The sequence below is a fragment of the Marmota marmota genome, unplaced genomic scaffold, assembly GCF_001458135.2.
Source record: "Marmota marmota marmota unplaced genomic scaffold, marMar, whole genome shotgun sequence".
NCBI lineage: Eukaryota > Metazoa > Chordata > Mammalia > Rodentia > Sciuridae > Marmota > Marmota marmota.
The window spans coordinates 25,503,558-25,523,663 of record NW_025999932.1 but is presented as its reverse complement, the minus strand read 5'-3'; the positions used below and the strand labels follow the sequence as shown (position 1 = coordinate 25,523,663).

General features: G+C 41.0%; 1 protein-coding gene and 1 long non-coding RNA gene across 3 annotated transcripts in view; one reads left to right on the top strand and one right to left on the bottom strand.

The window, feature by feature from the left end:
- LOC125616107 overlaps positions 1-11,118 on the bottom strand; it is a 28,349-nt gene extending 17,231 nt beyond the window's left edge. Inside the window, exon 1 of the long non-coding RNA XR_007346736.1 lies at positions 10,937-11,118. This is a non-coding gene — a long non-coding RNA (uncharacterized LOC125616107). The remainder of the gene's footprint in view (positions 1-10,936) is intronic.
- The window catches only part of Katnal1 (katanin catalytic subunit A1 like 1), a 91,715-nt gene continuing 81,779 nt past the window's right edge, over positions 10,171-20,106 (top strand). Inside the window, exon 1 of one of the 2 annotated variants that reach the window (XM_048800782.1) lies at positions 10,171-10,190. The gene's annotated coding sequence lies outside the window, so the exon portion shown is untranslated. Of the gene's footprint in view, positions 10,191-15,357; positions 15,372-20,106 lie in introns of those variants that run through there. The other variant, XM_048800778.1, reaches the window with a different exon arrangement.

The window sequence follows — 20,106 nt, the reverse complement described above, 5'->3', positions numbered from 1 at the left end:
GTGAAACTTTGTAGAGAAGATTTAATAAATAGAAATGTATTGTGCATCTTTAAGAAAGAGACAGAACATAAAGTGTTTCTTGAATATTTTCCAGGACATAGCACCACTTGAAGGAACATCTCATGGAATAGAAACCCTTTCAGGGAGTGATGCATGGCTCACGTGTTAACCTCAGTGCATTCTCTGTGATTATCATTTTTCTGTTGCTGATTCCTTCCTTCTGCTCATCACAGAGATGGGCTGCTCATGCCAATCCATGGGACAGAGGGATGAGTCAGTCACCCACTGTGGTAAATTCTCCTGCCTTCCCATTACCAGATGGGTCTCCTTGATTGAAATCCTCCTCTCTCAGAGGTCACAGGTCCACCTTCATTGTCAAGAGACACAATTTGGTGAGGGGAGCCTACTGCATTTGCTGAACTTTGCCTTTATCAGTCACACAGTTCATTTATTCAGCCATGAATGCTTTCCTTCACTCCTTTACAACTGACACTTATGTGAAACCCTTTACCTGTCTGTCATTGTCACTGTGCAATTATCTGGAGACCACAATCTGAGTTAAGACACAATTCTTGCCTTAAGGGAGAGAAAGTCATGGTGACACAGCTTTTAAACAAAGCAGAACTGCAGTATTGGAGCAGTGCTAAAGGTCTTGCTATTTTTTCTCTTGCGAACACATGATTCCCTTTTGCTTCTATGGGTTTGCCAAAGGCAAAAATAATAATAGCAACCATTCGACACAAAAGATTTGTTACTGTGTTAGTCAGCTTCCTGTCACTGTGACAAAAAAAACTGAGGTAAAAAAACTTAAAAAGAGGAAAGGTCTACTTTGGCTCATGGTTTCAGTCCATGATTGGTTGGCTCCATTTCTTTTGGACCTGTAGTGAGGCAGAACTCATGGTGGGAGCATGTGATGGAGGAAGCTGCTCACCTCATGGCATCCTTGAAGCAGAGACAGAGATGAAGGAGCTGTAATTTCAAAATTCTCTCCAAATGCATGCCCCCATACCTTACTTCCTCCAAATAGGCCCCACCTCCTAGAGGTTCCACTGCCTCCTGATGGTGCCACAGGCTGGGGACCAAGCCTTTAACACAGTTTTCAGTCTTTATTTTTCAAGGTATTTGGAGGATATTTCAGCTCCAAACTATAGGAATTACTTTAACCAAAAGGGTGTCTGTTGCAACATAAATATTCTATATGCAGCAAAGTGGTAGGGTGGTGCAGTGGGTAAGGGCTCCAGGGTCGGCTGGGGTTTGCTGCACATTTGTGTGTATGGCAGATACTGTGGTTCGGATAAGAGGTGTCCTCCCAAAAGCTCTTGTATTTGAAAATGCAGGAATGGTCAGAGGTGAAATGATTAGTTTATGAGAGCTATAACTTTATCAGTGGATAATCCATTTGATGTATTAATAATTTGAACATATTATTGGGTGGCAGCTGAGGGCAGGAGGTTGTGACTGGAGGAATTAGGTCATTGTGGGCATGCCTGTAGGGATTATATTTTTTCCCGGCTCTTCACTCACTCTCTCGGTTTCCTGGGTGCCATGAGCTGAGCATCTTTCCTCTACCATGTCCTTCCACCAAGATGTCTGGCCTCACTTTAGGCCCATAACAACAGTCGACTAACCATGGACTGAACCTCTGAAACCGTGTGCCCAACACAAACTTTCCCTCCTTTAGATTGTTCTTGTCAGGTATTTTGGTCACAGCAATGAAAAACAGGTAAACATAGCAGGCAAGGGAAGAAACTCAGAAGTTGGTGCTCCAGTGAGGAGGTGACATATAGTGCTCTAAATCTTGATCCTCGTGAGTCTAGAGGTTTTTTCTTGTTTGGGGTGAGGAGTGAAGGGAGGTGACCTTGGAGTTATTTTGCAGAGAAAGCACTAATTCAGAAAATGCATCTGATTTCTTATTCGTACTTTAAGTCAAAACATGACATTTTTGCTTGAACTGGCAATCGGGTAGGTGGGGAGGGCAAATTTGGCTATGAGTTGTACCAGAAACAGCCTGGTATTGACCTTACTGATTACCTTCACAAGCAGGTATCAAAGGGAGGTGGTGAAGTTCCAGATATTGTTCAAAGACTAGAAATTTCTTAAGGAAAAAAAATATCATTGTTTATTGGCTTAATAGATTAGCATGCAGTAAGACTGACTTTGTGTGTGTGTAATGTAGAGTCCTATGCATTTTTAAAAAAGGTTTGTTTGTTTGTTTATTTATTTAGGTGGTACTGGGGATTGAACCCAGGACCTTGTGCATGCAAGGCAAGCACTCTACCAACTGAGGTGTATTCCCAGCCCCAAGTCCTATGCATTTTAATATGTGTGGAGAATCAGGATACGTAGCGACTCCATCATTCCCAAATCCCCCATGCTATCCCACTTAATTCATACACATCCCACCCCTGACCCCTGGCAACCACTGATCTGTTCTCTGCTGCCATAGTGTTAGCTTTTTGAGAGTGCCATAGAAATGGAATCATTATTGTACGTAGCCTTTAACAGCTGGTTTCTTTCACATCTATAGATGTTTCTTTTGCAGTTCTTCTAGTGCCTGTCTGCTGTCAACCAATTCTTATTTTTCATTCATCTGAATTTATTTCACCTTTATTCCTGAAGGATATTTTCTTGGAATACAGAATTCTGGGATGACATTTTGTTTTCTTGCAGCACTTTAACCTCATTGTTCATCTGCCTTTGGGGGCAAGAATGCCTCCAAATGTTTTAGGTGAGAATTCTGTTGTCACCATTGTTATTCTATAAATGGTGTGTTTCTTTCACCAATTGCTTTCATGATTTTTGTGTTTGTCTTAATTTTTTAGTAATTTGATTAGGATGTGTTTGGGCATGTATTTCTTTGGGTTTGTCCTGTTTGGGGTTCACTGAACTTCTTCAATGTACAGGTTTGTAGTTTTGGCTAAAATTGGGGAGTTGTCAGTCTTTATTTTTCAAGTATTTTTCTCCCCCACACTCCTTTTTCCTGTCCTTCTAGGACTCTGATGATACAAATATTAGACTTTTGGGGAATTGTTTTGTAGGATCTTGAAGTGCTGTTAATTGTTTTTTAATTTTTATTAAAAGATTGGATAATTTCTGTTGCTGTCTTCTAGTTGCTTGACTCTTACCTCTGTCATCTCTCTTTTATTGAACCCATTTAGTGAATTCTAAAATATGAATTTGATTGTTTCATATTTTATTTATTCATTTATTTAGCTGATGCTTTTTAGAGTGTTTACTCTTACTTCTTAAAGCATTTTTCTACTAGTTGCTTTAAATTCCTTGACAAATAACTTTCACATCTATGTCATCTTGGCATTGACATCTGTGACTGTATTCTTCTTTGTGGGTTAAGATTTTCCTGGTGCACATGCCAAGTAACTTTGAATCACATTAGGGACATTTTGAATATTGTATTATAGAGATAATGGATCTTATTTAAAACCTGTAGATAATCTTTGTTTGTTTGCCTATTGCTTAGCAGGCAATTGACTTAGTTGATTTGGATTACAAATTCTCATCAGCTTTCTGAGATTGTGGTTGAAATGTCAGTTCTGTTTTCGAAGTCTTGGCAGTGCTGTTTAGATTTCTCTTGGACCACGATTCTCTCCTGGTCAGGCTGAGACCTAGATGCTGATTGTGTTAATCAGCTTGTTGTTGAGATAATTAACTTAAAAGGAGGAAAGATATGGCTCAGTCCTGGGTCTCTTGGTCCCATTGCTCTGGGCTTGTGGGGAAGAGGAACATAATCGTGGGAGGGGCTGGACTCCTGATATCCCTTGTAAGGACACCCTCTCAGTATCTCAGTGATCTAACTTCTGCCACAGGGCCTCCCCTCTTGAAGATTTCACCACCTCCCAATATTGCCTCAGACTGGGGACCAAGACTTCAGTACACAGGCCTTTGGGGGATGTTTATAGTCCAAACCATAACAGTGATATAGCTGTTAATTCAGTTCTTACATTCTTTGTTATGCAGTTTTTGATCAAATCTAAGGATTCATAGCTTGGGGATAAGCCCCAAAGCCTACAAATAACTTTTTTGAGTTTTGTGTTTCCCATGCTGCTTCCCCTCCATAATCTCTCCAGAACTTTCCACTTTCCTAAGATTCACCTTCTTGGTTAATCATGCAAAAAGCCGCAGCTTTAATGGACCCTGCTCTTCTGTGCACTTATTGTGTCTGTGCTCCTGTTTAGGACCAAGTGGTGGGGGCACATGAAGTAAAAGATGCTTGTAAGACCACTGTCCTCTGGTTGGAGAGGAAGTTTTCCCTTCCTCAGCATTTTCCATGTTGGGGGCCTTCCACGCTGTGGCTGTAACTGTTGTTGGAAGACTCCTTTCTCTCATCTTGAACCGGAACTATGAGACTTACACTGAATAGCTCTCTGTTTACACTGATGCCCACTTCATGCTACCTGGAGTCCTACCAGAGGTAAATGCAGTTAGTTTGGTGGTCCTTTGAATTCTTGTTTTCTTCCCCAATCTACCTGCTCTTTTAAGAGTCCTCACATAGCTGTCCCTTGCATTCTGTCCACATATTATAGTATATCCAATAGGAGAAGCGAAACAGAACCTTGACTTTTGCTAAGCCATTTCTCCAAAATCCCTTTGGTTTGAGAACTGGGGAGTTTCCCGACTACAAGGGTAGAATGGACACATCATGCTAAGGGTATATGGTGGCAGTTGTCAATTATATGAGTTTGCATAGTTGTATATGAGTCCTTATGAGGCATGGAGAACAGACGCTGTGAGCTATTACAGGCAATGTGATAGCTACAAGAGAGACCAAGCCCTTGTCACAGACTGAAATGGTAGTCATCTTCTCCTCTTCCTAGCACTACTCACAGGAAGAAAAGCAATTATGGTACTGTGGGCAACAGTCGGCCTGCAGCTCCATCGTTAATGGTCTACTAGGCACGTATGATATTTAAGATATGGAGCAGATAGCCCTGCATCTCTTTCCAGGCCCTGTCTGAAACTTCTTCTTTAATCTGTTTTTTTCGCCAGCCACTTGTTATGGAGTAATGTAACTTTAGGATAGAATGACAGATCCAACTCAGAGAAGGGGTGGGTGGAGGGCGTATGTGAAGGAATGAAGCTCTTACATGTTGTAAATATTGTCATCTAGCCTGGAGCCGTCCGTGGGGGGAAAGCTGCAGTGCAGAAAGCCCTTTATTGATAAAGATAGAGTTGTTCTTGCCAATGTCACCCAGGGGATAAACAGCTTGCCTGCCATAAGATCTCATTAGTCCTGCCAGGTGAATGAAGAAATGTAAAGATTTGTGGCCCCATGCTAACTAAAGGCATTATCTCCAGACCTTCTCAGCAATGTGTTATGGGCCTATTTGAAGATTTCAATTTACCTGTAGTAGGTTTGCTTCTTTCATTCCAATGGCGGAAAATATTCTGCTTGTCTTATTGTTTCAGATTCATTTTCAGAGAACTGAAACTACCATAGGCTTCTCTCCAAAAAGGAAAAACATAAAAAAAGTTAAAACACCAACCACTTGGCCTTTGTCTCCCAGCACACACAACCTTAAAGGGGATTTCAGTTTATGCAGTGACGGGCCAGTTGGGTGGGTATACAAGCTGAACGTGGTTGACATACTCCTGAGTCTATTTGGGGTTGAAAAACATGGTGAGAGTCTAAAAAATGCCTCCTGAGAGCCTCTGAAAAAGACATTATAAAGTACAGTAATGTTTTCCTCTTTTATATATTTGGTTACGTAAAAAACATTAATTCTTTCAACAAATGTTTACTGAGTATGTCTGAAGGCATGGCTGGTGTTAGGAGTCGCAGAAGCTGCAGAGAATACCTGCTTTGCTTTCTCAGGGCTTGCAGTCTGCTTGTGAAGACAATCTACACTCATAGGTGTGGCCTGAGCATTTGCAGTCACTGGGTCAGAAAGCCCTGCCAAGCTTCAACTTCCTCGGGTCCTCACTTCCCATGTTCAACTGGTTGCCAAATTCTCTGGATCCTATTTCCAAAATTCTGAAACTGACTTAGTTTTCCTCATCTCACGGCTGCTAGGCTCTACAAAGCTATTACTGATTATAATTGTCTGGACTCTAGCAATCTCCTCCTGATCAATCTCCAGTCAAGTCACGGATCTGATCACATCTCTCCCCTGCTAGAAATTCCTTCGTGGCTCTTCATTTATGTCCAGGTAGGCCCAGATCCTTAGCACTGTATCCTGGCCCTAACTTCCTCCTTCATGGCTGTCTTACCCTGAACCTGTGATGTAGTGGCTCTCTGAGAAGGCCATATATTTGCCCACTCCCGTGCCTTTGTTCTTGATATTTTTTTGTTGTTGTTGGTTTATAATCCCTACCCCTTTTTGTTTCCCTGACAAGTAAATAAAATTTGACCTTCAATACCTAGGTCAAATGCTACCTCTTCACTGTGGCTGATTAGTGGTTATAGCTCCCATTTCTAGGATGCAGAATTTTGTTTAGGTATCACCCATTCCAATATATTCATTAAACAATACTTTATTATTGGGCAAGAGCAGAAGATCAGCTGCTGAGAGAACTAAGGTAATCAAGGCACTAGTGCAGTGCAGAGATGAACTTTAGGATAAGCCCATGTAATGGCAGATGTAATGGCTGAGACTCCAGAAGGCAAAACTGAGGACTCCCAGGGCAAAGTCACACTATTTCAGTCAGGCATTGGAAGCTCTCAGCCGTGTGGCCTATGCCTGGAATTCCTTCACCAAAGGATTTCACCCAATTTTAAACAGAAAACTACACACTCCAGATGAATGATTCCATTCTTCGCCATCCCCTTCACATCTCCCTCCCTGCTGCAAAATCTCCTTCTTTTCCCTGCCTATATTTCATTGTCCAAATGCACTTCTTCATCACCTTTAGGTACACAATGAAGCCAGATTCCCTCAGAGTTCCTTCTCCTCTGCATTTTTGTAGCTCTTATGGTCTGAACTACTCACTTTATATGTAATCATGAAGTGTTTTGGATTTTTGTTTAACATTTTATGGGCATATGCTCTGTTTCTCAAGTGGAATACAAACTGCTTGAGGTCAGGGACCACGCTGTGGAATAATTTTTAGATTTTAGGGTGGTATATAATTAAAAAATGATACCTTACACGTGTAACTAAATATCTTGTTGAGACTTTGCACATAAATAAATCCATGAATCTGAAAATAATTTTTTATTAGACCATGTGTCTTGTTTTATAACTTTAAAATATGCTAGCTATTTTTATAGGTGCTAAAGAATCATGAAATGTGGTGGCAATAATAGCAAACATTTATAGACTTCTTACTGTGCTTTGCGTAATTTCCCTACTTCTTTTCTGGATAATAACTGCCTAATTCTCCTGACAACCCAAAGGTGCTGGTACTTTGGTTTCTCCCATCCTACAGCCAAGGAAACCAAGGCACAAAGAGGTGAAGTCATTGCCAAGGTCAGGCAGCTGGGCCTGGTGTCCAAGGGCTTAACCACAGAACACACTGCATCTCATTCATATAAGGACATGAAATGTAGGCCCTGTTAAGGAATAAATTACAGAATTGTAATTAGAGGCCAGAGGAGAAACTATGAAGACCTTGTCAGGATTTATGTCTCAGAGGTGGTGAGACGGAATGCGTCCTCTGGGTCATGAAGGTGTTGCGTTCTAACAAACTCAGGAGAAAGAAGAGTTCATTATCTGTAGGGTCTATTTTTAGATTCTTCTTCTTCAGACATTATAAAGAAAAAGATGAAGTCTTCAATTAGATTACTTGGGTAAATGATACGTCTGATCTTGTTATTGTTATTTTTTTAAATGTTCTACCCAAACTCTGGTGAACTTTGTTGAGTTTTTCATTAAGAAAAAAATCTCTGGGCCAGGGTTGTGGCTCAGTGATAGAGCACTTGCCTAGTATGCACGAGGCACTGGGCTCAATCCCTAGTACCACATAAAAATAAAGAGATAAAGGTAGTGTGTACATCTACAACTAAAAAAAAAATCTCTTTTCAAACCTAGAAAATGTTTCATCTCTTTCATTTCAATAGCTGGAAATTCTCTCTTCGGGGCCTTAGTTTCTTTAAATATTTTTAGGTTTCCAAATTCTTCTGTCAGCTCTGGAGGAAGCCAATTTTGTCCCTACACCTCTGAGAGTAGTCCAGTCCCATCTTTTGCCCAATCACTGCATCACAGTGAAATGTTGCCTAATTACCACTTTTGTGGGATCCCAGAGGTGTAGGGATTTGTCTCCAAGCTATTGCTCTGCACTATAAAATCTCAGATGAGAGACAACCCTCCTCATTATTTAAACCTCTAGGACCTCTAGGTCTTGTAATAGGAGTTTACCCCAATCCAAATTATTTGCAGTCTTGTGAAAGAAGTGATCAAATGAGACAATGAAACTCATCCCAAGAGCACTTCTAAACTATCAGTGGAAGGGACTATCTCATTTGGGTGGTTCCCAGTTCCAAAGGGAACTTCCCCCAAAGTCAAATCCTTTTATTATTTTGTTTCTTCATTTGGGGGATGAGAAGCAAATTCAAAGGTTAATAGATGGGGAAATGCTACTTTATCTCCGGTGGAGACACAAAATCAAACTCTAATGATAGCAATACTTTGAATTTTACTGGTTTTTTTCCTCTGATAATGGCTTCTTTAGGGAATTTAAGATAAATAGTTGAACCAATCTTTTTACTAGAAACTACTTTTGTGTGGATTAAAAAAATCACACTTTTATTTATAAGGTAAATTTATGCTTATTTGTGTTAACCTGAAAATGAAACATTATACATGTACAATGTACAAATACATTGGAATTCAAAGGAAGGAATTAATATTAAATGTTGTGTGATTATTTCCTTATTATCAGTAGGGAAAATTGTAGAATTGGCCACTAGTTGGTTATGTATTATCCTTCAAGATCTTTTTTTTTTTTTTTTTTAAGTATACAATTTTCTATTCACTCTGGCATAGGGAAGGTATGGTGGAATGCTTTCGAGAGGTGGATTTTGGTGGAGGAACAGCAATAGGGAAGAGACTCTCTGACCAGGATGCTCTGCTGTGTTTACTGCCTTATCCACCCTTGCTTCCCTCCAACAGTGGCAGTTTATAAATGGATCTTGAAATGTCCCCTAAAGGCCTGTGTATTAACAACTTGGTGACCAGCCTGTGGCACTATTAGGAAGTGGTAGAACTTTGGGAGGCAGGCTCTAGTGGAAGTATGTCAGGTCACAGGGGTGCGCCATTAAAGGGGATATTGGGATCCCAGCCCTTTCCTCTTTCTCTCTTTGCTTCCCTGGTGAGGTGAACAGGCCTCCTCTGACATGTGCTCCCATCATAATGTATTGTGCTGCCACAGGCCCAAGGCAATAGGGCCCAGCAAGCATGAACTGAAATCCTGAAACCATAGCCCAAAACAACCTTTCCTCCTTTTAATTTGATTATATCAGATATTTTGTCACAGCCATGGAAAGCTGACTAACACAATAGGCTTGCTGTATATGTGTTGGTGGTTCTTTAGGATGATTATGGTTTGAGCTCAGTGTTCAGCTCCTGGATTTCTTTCCCAAGAAACCTCAGATCTTCTTGACTTACATACTTCCATCTTTGTAACAAAGGGATGGATATTTACAGAACCAGAAGCTGTGTCCCTTTAAAACTGAGATCCCTTTCAGTAGCCATGAAGATGATAAATAGTCTCAGTAGCAGTAGTTTCCAATCTTATCTGCATATTAGAATAGACTTGGAGACTTAGAAAAAAAATTGATGCTCAGTTCCTTCCCTGCCCCAAGATTAAAGTGGTAATTGGTCAGTGTGGGGCTTGGCAACCTGTCTGTCTAAAGCTCCTCAATGAATTCCAGTGGACACAACACTGAGAATCCCTGCTCTGAAGTTATGCCAGGAAGAAGAGCCCCCTCCTTCACTGATCTGTAGCTGATTCACCTTGAGATATGGTACCCACAGGGGTGCTTTATAGATGACAATAAGCTGAGAAATTACTGAACGGTTGTGATGAAAGTTACTGCCAAAGTAAAAAGATTATAATAATTATTACTCTGGTTATTGTTAGAAAGATTGCTAGTATCTGACATCTGTGGATTACCACGTGGGTTACAGAGCAGTTCCACAATACCCACTGTGTTGTGCTCTTAAGCACCCTGGGAGGCAGATAGGGGTGGCATCATTGCGTACAGTTTTTATAAATGAGGAAAGAAAGCCTGGAAGGTTGAATGGTTAGTCCAAGATCACACAGCTGCGTAGCTAGCCACCTGGGGATTAGAACCCAGGTTTCTGATTGTTATCCCATTGTAACAAATTGGTACTATGATAAATTAGAAACCCAAACAGTTTTATTCACTTACAAGCTGTGTGACCCATGGGCCATGGTTTAACCTCTCTAAATCTGTTTCCTTGCCTACAAAAGGAAGCTAATACTTGTACCTATCTCACAGGACTGCTGTGAGGATAAAATGAGATGAAACACCTCACAGAGTATAAAATTCAGAACAAATATAAACAGTTGCTAGTGTTATTAACTAGAGGGAGAACGCAGTAGTTTGAGGGGGTCAGGATATTTATGATGCCACTATTGTGCTCTTGGGATTTTCAGTGAAGCCCAAAGCTTGAGTTGTTACCTTACAATATCTCATTCTTTTTAATATGATCTGCTTCTGTTTTTAATTTGGTCTATTTGTTAATGTATCAGATCGGGTTGCAGAATTGCCCTCAGCACACTGGGCTTCCTGGGGTCAAAGTAGTATCTGAAGGTGAGACACTGAGTCTGTTTGGGGATTCACTCTGCTCTCCTCTGCTGCATTCCTGAACGTTCTGGTTCACCCTGGCATCTGGAAGAGCTGCAGGACACGTCCTTAACTACCCTCCCATCACCTGCTGCATTACCTCACTTTGGCTCCCTGGTGCTATTTTGGTGGGCCTGGATTAGTCATGTGGGGTACTTGATCAAAACTCACTTGAACAGCTCTTCTTTTGCTGCACACCAGGCTTCGCTGTTGGAGAGCAGACCAGGGTTGGGAGAGCAGTGTCTGAGGGATGTCTGAGGTTTCTCACCTAAAAGATAAAAGTTGTGAAACTGTTAAGAAGAGGGATGAAAGTGCTGCGACCTTAAATCTACTGTCAATGAGACGTTTGATAGTACTTAGTTGTATATATAGACAGTTCTTATTTATAAATATAGGTCATTTTATACCTATTTTTTGTTTAGCCCCAGCAAATCCCACTATATTTTTTTTTCATAATTCTCTCCAACACAATGCTCTACATACAACAGATTTTCAATAACTGCTGTCAGGAACATCTTTGTAACATTCACTCATTTCCTTATTCATGTTACAAACATTTATGTCAGGCATCATGAGAGGACTGGAGATACAAAACCAAAGCCCTAGACCCCATTCTTAGGAATATATTGCTTAGTGGGAAAACAGAGAAGTGAACAGATGGTTAAAATCAGCATAACCGCTGTGATGGTGGGGGGCGTGGGTTCTATGGGGCACACAGAAAGAGGACTGGGGTGAGGGAATGGCCATACCTGGGCTGATTCTTGCAGGGCACAGGGGAGCTGGGAAGGTGAAAGGCAGAGTGGGGGAAGCTGCGGTGGTCAGGAGAGGAGGTGTGTGGGCACCAACGTCAGGGACTGTGAGGAGGGCAGACTGCAGACAGCAAGGAAGAGTGGGCAGGGCCAAGTCACTTGTAGGTTGTGCCTTCTCACATCCAACTAGTTCATGAATTAAATGTGAATGAAATGGAATAGACACTATCAGAGCACAAGATCTGCAACAAGGATAAATGCTAGTTTGTAGGGCTTATGTTTCCTTTATAGACGTATGGTTGAGTGTGGGTGTGTATAAATAAAAAATTAATAAATGTACATATGTCTGTATGTACATTTGAGCATAGGGGTTAATGGTACAAATGGTTTGGGATACTCTTTTGTAGACTAGAACTGCCACTGATAGGTTTTGACCAGAGAAGAGAGATAATCATATTTGTGCTTTAGTACAATTATTCTGCCCACAGTATGTGGGTTGGACCTGAGGCGTTGGAATGCAGCAAGCGCTATGGCAGCTATCTTGCACAATGAGAAGCCACGTGTTGGGAAGGGCAGGTCGATGAGATAGAAGGAGCATGGGCCCCTGATGATTAAGGAGCTGTCATACCAACTTACACTGCCTATTCAGATTTTTAAATGAAAGAGAAGTAAATCTCTAGACATGCTAAAGCCTTCAGATCTGTAACCGTGGTTCTACTATCCTTCATTGTTATTCCTGAGGGGGGGGGTTAGAATGTAAGATGGTATGTAATAAACCCCACCTCCTGTTATTCATATTTCTGCATAATCCCTGCTTTTTGTGTATGACTTGGACCTGTGTCTACTCTCTAACCAATAGAATTTGCAAACACTGACAATTGCATGAACAGATTATTTAAGATCCTGGCTTCTGTCTTGTTAGTGAGTATTATTCCTTGTGGCTTTTGTAAAGCAAGTTGGCATCTTATAAAATGCCCTCTGCAGAGGCTCCTTTAGCAAAGAACTGAATTCAACCTCTGACCAATAGCTAGCATGGAGCAAGTCAAATATCCATCAATAGGAAATGGGGTGAGTTTTTGAAGCTACAGGCAAGAATGCTAATAAGTAACATGAAAACATCTGAAACTCGCTGGTGAAAGTAAGTACACACTCAAATTGGATTACTCTAATACTGTAGTGGTGGTGTGTAAATCACTTTTAACTTCAGTACGAAGGCTGAAAGTCAAAGTTATTAAATATAATAACCTCATGGTAAGCACAAGGCAAAAACTTATGACATATAGACGACACACACACACACACAAAATGCACAGGAAGAAAGTAATAAAGGATCTGCAAGACAATTAGAAAACAATTTTAAAAAATGGCAGCAGTCCTTACCTATCCATAATAACCTTGAACATAAATGGAAATTAATGGATCCTATTATATGGTTACAGAAATTAAAATTAATGTGCTAAATCTACATTTACAATATGGATAAGTCTCAGAAACACAATGTTCAACAACAACAAAAAGGCCATCTTGAGAAGGCATAGTATAGCCGGCTCGGTGGCGCATGCCTAGAGGTGAAGGCAGGGGGATTGTGAGTTTAGAGTCAGCCTCAGCAAAAGAGAGGTGCTAAGCAACTCGGTGAAACGCTGTCTCTAAATAAAATAAGAAATAGGGCTGGGGATGTGGCTCAGTGGTTGAGTTCAATCCCCGGTATCACCCCCACCCTCACCCAAAAAAGCACAGTATAATAACATTTATATAAAGCTTAAAAACACACAATATTATTTGATGCTTATAATATAGCAGATATTTTGTGGTTTTGTGGTTGGGTTTGCTAATAATAATAATTTGCTAATATTAATAATAATAACAAAATGCATTCCCCAAATAACATCAAAATCAGAGTGTGGTGGATTTGGTTATGCAACTCTCTGAAATTGTGTGTTTTCTTTTCTTTAGGAGGTAAACCCAGGGCATCACTTCACTCATGCTAAGCAAGACCTCTACCATGGAGCTACATCTGCAGTCTATGTTTTGTATATTTTAGTTGTTAAAAGTCTCAAATGTTTGGGGCTGGGGTTGTGGCTCAGTGGTAGAATGCTTGCTTAGCACATGTGAGGCCTGGGTTCGAGCCTCACCACCACATAAAAATAAATAAATAAATAAATAAATAAAGGTATATAAAAAAATCTCAAATGCTTATCTGTCACGAAAGTGTAAGTGCTGGCACAGATCAAGAAGGAAGAAACAAGTGTTTCTTCTGAAACTTAATTGTTGTCCTTACTTTATTTCATAGACTTGTGTGTGTGTGTGTGTGTGTGTGTGCGTGTGTGTGTGTGTGTAGGGTAGGTACTAGGGATTGAACTCAGGGGTTCTTTACCATTGAACTATACTCCTAGTCCTTTTTATATTTTATTTTGAGACATGGTTTCACTAAGTTACTGAGGCTAGCTTTGAACTTGGGATCTTTCTGCTTCATCCTGGGATTATAGGAATGCAATTTCAGAGTAAGAACAGGGAACAACTGTCTGCAGGGGACCGAGACAAAAGTATTCCTAGAATTCTTTAGCCACTGAGAATTTTTTTGAAATGTAAAATTTGGGGTAAGGTTTGAGGCAGGAGTAAGACAGCCTGGTGAACATAAGGAGAAAATATCAAGAAAAATGAGAATGGGAGAAACAGTTTAATTCAATAGTTAACCACTTGGGAGAGACTCATGTAAGCTGATAATTATGATTTTATAATGTTTACACATAAAAATCTCAAAGAGGACCTAAAATGCACCAGAGAAATGAGAAGAAGGAATGGAAAAGGAATTTCCCCCCAAACCCACTCTAAATTCTCTCTCTAGCTGAAGTGAAGCAGGACCAAGAAAAATAAGACAGAATAACAGGGATAGGAGGCCCCCTCTGGCATGGCTGGCATCTTCTAGAAGGGGAAGGGGAATCCCAGCTGTACCATTCTTTTCTTCCATTGAGATCTGAAATGTTTTGTGGTTGGGTTTGCTTGGCACAGTGCTTGCTGCCTTCTATGAATAGAAAACCTGATCGCAAGCTGCTTTTCCTCTGTGACACGCCACCTACACTGTAACACGCATCAGTGGATAAATCAGAAGGTGACATGCTTTTCAGTTCACTGCAAGATACTCTGCATGTCACAAAGTAACTCTTGCCAACGTTTGCCTGAGTAATTCACATTTAGTTATGGGTTCCTCTACTAAATGAAGGACCTAAATGGTTAGGTGAAAGAAGTGTTGCTAGTCTGTTGGTTTCTAGCAGAGTATACCAATGACTTTCAGCAGTGCTCAATGGAAATACCTTTACTCCAGCTCTCACAGCTGACTGTATTTTTATGCATTGAGTTATGTGCCCACAATACTCCAGAGAGTGTTACCATCCACTTAGCAGCCTCAAGTCCTGGGTTTTCTGTTCATAGTTTTAAACTAGCATAAAGAAATGCAAAATCACAGGCAAGGAGAATCCTTAGACTATTGCCAGGAGAGTTTTTTTTTTTTTTTTGGCTTATTTTGGCATATATGAGAAATATTTTGAATTCTTAATGTGGAGCCGTTCTTTTCATTAGGAATATGTGATTAAAGTGAGGCTGGCTTCTAACGGGAGATGGAAGCCTAAATATAGTAAGTTTGGGAGCAAAATAGAGCGAAAGTCTCATTTGGACTGGGTAAGGCAGAAATGTAGGAATGAGGTGTAAGTTTCTGCATAGCTTTCTCTTGTCTATTATTTCCTCATATTACCTGCAAGAAATGGCAGTGGTCCCTACAGGCCACACTGGGCCTAGAGTTCCATAGTGGCATCTGCTGTAATGGAACTGGGTCTTTGCTCTTCATGAGACTGGAATTCAGAGTGACTCTATAGGTTAGATCTGGCCCTTGGATACTAGGGCGTCTATTAAAGAGGTCTCTATTCCTCTATGGCAGGGTTTCTTAAGCCTTTTGGACTGAATTCACAGTAGGAAACATATTTTACTTCACAATGTGTATTAGGAAAGAAGAATCTGAAGTATTTCAACATAGAGAATTTAATGTAAGGCATTGATTAAACAGATGTTTGGGAATATTTTTAAGGCACAGAATAATAACTGCAAGAAGAGCTACATCCTCTAGGGTTGGGAATCAGAGAGGAGGTTAGAGTTACCAGAAGCCAGAAGCATGGAGGAGAGGCTCCATAGAGCTGGAACTCGGACCCTTGAAAAGGGACACTCCCAGGCTGAGCTATTAACTCTGGGACAAAGGGAGAAGGGATACAATGCAGGGGGCACTAAAGGCCATTGCTGGGACAACGCACAGTAAATGCAACAGGAAGAGCAAGCTGTCCTGGCTCCTCCCTGCCTTGCTTTCTCCAGTGCCTCCCCTGGCCACTTAACAAATTAGAGGTGTGGTTAGCCCAGTTTCAGCCCCACCAACATCAAGCAGAGGAGAGGGTAGTTCTGAAGCTAACAGACAACAGCTCAGTGCTTGCCAGACTATACTTCACTGTAACTATACACATATACTCTAGATTTTTTTCATAGCATTTTCTGTTTTACTTTATCCTGCGTTACCTTATCACGTTTGAAATATTAAAAAGCTGGGAGAGCTCTATCAAAGTGATTTCATGACCTACTAGTGGGCTATGAGCCAGTGAAGAAAGCTCTGCTTTAGGAGGCCTTCAAGGACAATGGAGCTGAGCACTGGCACTGACTTCTCCCAGAGCAACAGTGACTTATGGGAATCTCCTTGCAAGGGACCCTGCTACAAAACTGCAGGGACCCACACCTCCATATGATTCAGGAATATTTTTATTGAGGGTTTGCAAATATTCTGTATACAATAGTGCCCCCTCATCCCTGGTTTTGCTTTCCAGTCCCAGTTACCCTGATCAACCATGGTTCCAAAATATTAAATGGAAAATCCCACAAAGTTTCTAATTTTAAACAACTCTTAATACACTGCATTATTATAATTATTATATTATTAGTTATTGTTATTTTAACACTATGCCTAATTTACAAATGAAACTTTATCATAGGTACACACACACACACACACAGACACACAGTACCCTATGTATAATGGTTTTTCCTATCTGTGGTTTCAGGCATTCATTGGGATCTTGGAACATATCTCCTGCAGATAAGGGGAGACTGCAGTAGTACCATAAGGACGTACTAGAGGATAAAAGTTAAGGAACCACCTATCAAAATATTTATTGTGTTCTTATTTTATATATGCATATATTATTTATATATGGTATTATAAAGATGCAAAAATGCACATTGCAGAGTTTGAGATATAGTGAGGAGAAAAGGACAAAAACTAACTAGATGAGCTACCCTAGGCAGTATGGCCAGTTGTTAAGTGAGTGATACAGGCAGGAAATATTATGAGTACAGAGCAGGGGGATATGATTATGAGCAGAAATAATCTGGAAAGATTTCATGTAAAAGCCTGAGTTAGTTTTTGTAGACCAGGTAGAATTTAGATAGGGTAAGGGAATGGCTTCTCAAGGGAAGAGAACAACTGAAGCAATAGAACCAGGTAAAGGAGCACAAGGCCTGCTTGCTGGAGCACTGAGATTTGGGGCTCAGAACAAGCAATAGCAATCTGAGCTTCAACTAGAGCTGAGGTGAACTTGGAAATGCAGAGGGTGTAGAGACTGAACCTTGGGAGCTGGTAGAGGAGCTGGTGAATAATACACCGAGGGATGGTTGGAAAGCTTTGATGAGAACCAAGGTCACAGACCACCAGTAAGGGTGATCAAAACATCAATTGCTACAGAGGCCAACGCTGAGAACCCAGGAAAAACATCTGACCTTGGACCAGAAGCACTGTCTCTTTAATGAGAGTGGGGCTTTTGACCACATGGCCTGTGTGTATTAATCTCTTGCTACTTTCGGCTTCATTTTTTTAGGTTTGTTCAGTGCATTAAACTATCACTTGAATGGGTCCAAAGTGTCCAGTGAAAAATAATAGTTTCTTGTTGATCCTTATTCTTTCGCAGGTGTTCCTGGCTTGTGAGGAGTTTTATAGCTGTGCTTCAGTGGCTCATGGTCTTCCCTTGCGTGACTGCCACCTCCAACTCACTACAGAGCAGCTGTTTGCTTTCTTTGCTGTCATCTATTCTCAAGTGGCTTGTCCTGCCAAACTGATTCTCTGGAATTCTGACATCAAAAACTAAGGAGGGTTATGCATTGGGACCTTACATTTGGAGACTTCTTCATGGCTGCAGACAGCCCTACAACTCTGGCCAGCTGCCTTGCAGAGACAAGTGACTGGTCACAAGGGAAACCAGATGAGGGAGAGATGGATCAGGTGAACCTATCATCCCTACTACAAGAACATGTGTTCAGCTGGTAGCAGATCAGTATCATCTTATCCAGGAGTAAAGGAGAATCTATTTATATGCTCATTACGTATGCAGAGTTGTGATCAAAGTGCTATAGGTGAGAAGTCCAGGTGTCGAGTCTTTCAGGATATCATCATGGCTTAATGCTCAGATTTTGTTCTGGACTTCATGACTTAAATTTTGTCATTTATTCTGCAAAATATAAGCTATAATTACCTAGAATTTGGTTTCTTTCTCCTAGATAATGGATTCCAATTATTATCACCTACTTTCTTACTTACACTAAATAGAGTAAACCACCTTTATGGGCATAATAAAATGTTTTTTCATAACTGAACTTATGAAGATATCCTGGACAGGTCACACATGGATGCCAGGCTTTGCTTTATACTGTTTAATATTTATTAACTACCTTGTGGACTGAATCAAATAGAATATGGAGATATATACTGTGATGAATAAATATTTTAATAGCTGGCACCAGAGTTTTTCATGGAGAAGATGCTTTCTTTGCATAGGAAAAAACTGGCAAATATTTTAGTAATTATAGGTAATTTTGAAGGCATCGATTAGGAGATGGAAAAACTAAAAGTACTGTGAAAAGATGAGGGGAGATGGGAGCAGAGAGATTATATGAACAGTGGGAAGTTGCAGCTTATACGGAAGACATAGAGTTGGTGGATAAAAATGCCTGGGGGAAGTGAAGGACTCTTAAGAAAAGGGAATTATAATTTTAGTTTTTCTGTGTCCTTCATTTAAAACCCCTCAGCTGCTCCAAACCTTCAGAAGAGTGTGCTATAGAAACGACTAAAAGAGAAGGGGTTGATTTCCACATTATGTGACAGCAGAAATAGAAAAGAGTTGCAGGTGACATGTGAAAGAGTCTAAGTGTTCAGAGACAGCAAGAACTCAAAAGTCAGAAATGACCCTGAGATTGTATGGCCCCAGGGAGTGTGCAATCATAACGTTCAATCATAAAGAGGACATTGGTCTCTCCACAGAGATGAGTCAATTTCAACAGAATCTCTGGGACAGAGTGACCCTAACTAACAACACAGTAGCTTGCTATTTTTGACCACAATTTAAAAGACATTTATTATCAGAAAATGACAAGGCCACAATTCACTCTCCACCCCTCTCCATTTTTCCTATGAAATCTCTAGGCTTCACTTTCCTCCTCTATAAAATCTGCATATTGGGCCTAGAATCTCTCTCTCTTTTTTTTTTAGAGCTCTAACAATAAATGTTTATGTTCCTTTTGAGGTAAATTTGCATACAGCAAAACTATACAAATCTTAAGGTGCCATTCCAAATTCTGACAACTGCAGATAATTCTACAACCAAACCCTTAGTAAGATATAGAGCTGCTTTTCCATTTCTTTCCTTTTTATTTTGGTGCTATCAAGGATTTAGACCAGGGATTTGGGCATACCGGGCAAGCACTCTACCAACTGAGCTACAACCTCATCCTGATACAGAGTTTTATCATTACTAAGGCAAATTCCCTCCTCAGCTAAACCCCTCCTGTTGCAGCCAGCCAACCAACCAATCTGACTTTTACCACGATGAATTAAATAACTAATATTTGATAGCAACTGTTGGACGCCAGGCTTTGCTTTATACTGCTTCATTCGCAATAACGCGTTTCTTTCTCACATGAACTGTAAGGCAGGTATTTCCATTTTGCACCCAAGAAGTTTAGGTCAGGTGAGTGAAGCGGCAGTAAGGGAACCAAGAATCAATTTTAGATGCCTACGCTCTTAACCTCAGTTTATACTACACTGACGATCCCGCAGAGTCCACATACGATTGCCTAATGTATATCATAGCTCCCAAGTCAGTAGAGAGCAATGCCATCTGCAAGTGCTAAAACCTGAACCATTCTAAAGGCCAAGTATGCGTTCCATCATACCGAATGATTGCTTTCTACCCTACTCCCCGGAGAATGGCAGAAAGGGGATGTGGGAAAGACTGCAAATTCGATTTGACTGATGAAAAGCGCCAACAGAACAGGCTGAGGTTCCACACATCCCAAGGGCGCAGGGTCTGCGAGGGATGGAACTCGACCAGCGGCCTTTTAACTAGAGTTGAGCCGCGCGGCGCCCGCGGGGACGCTAGGTCCTCTGACGCCACAGGCTCCTCCCAGAAGGCAGCTAGCTGGAGCGCGCCGAGGCCCGGGCACGGGCTCCTCAGTCACCGCCCGCCCAGCTCAGCCAGCCGTCTTCTCCAACGTCACGGTCTCCTTGTTCTCCCA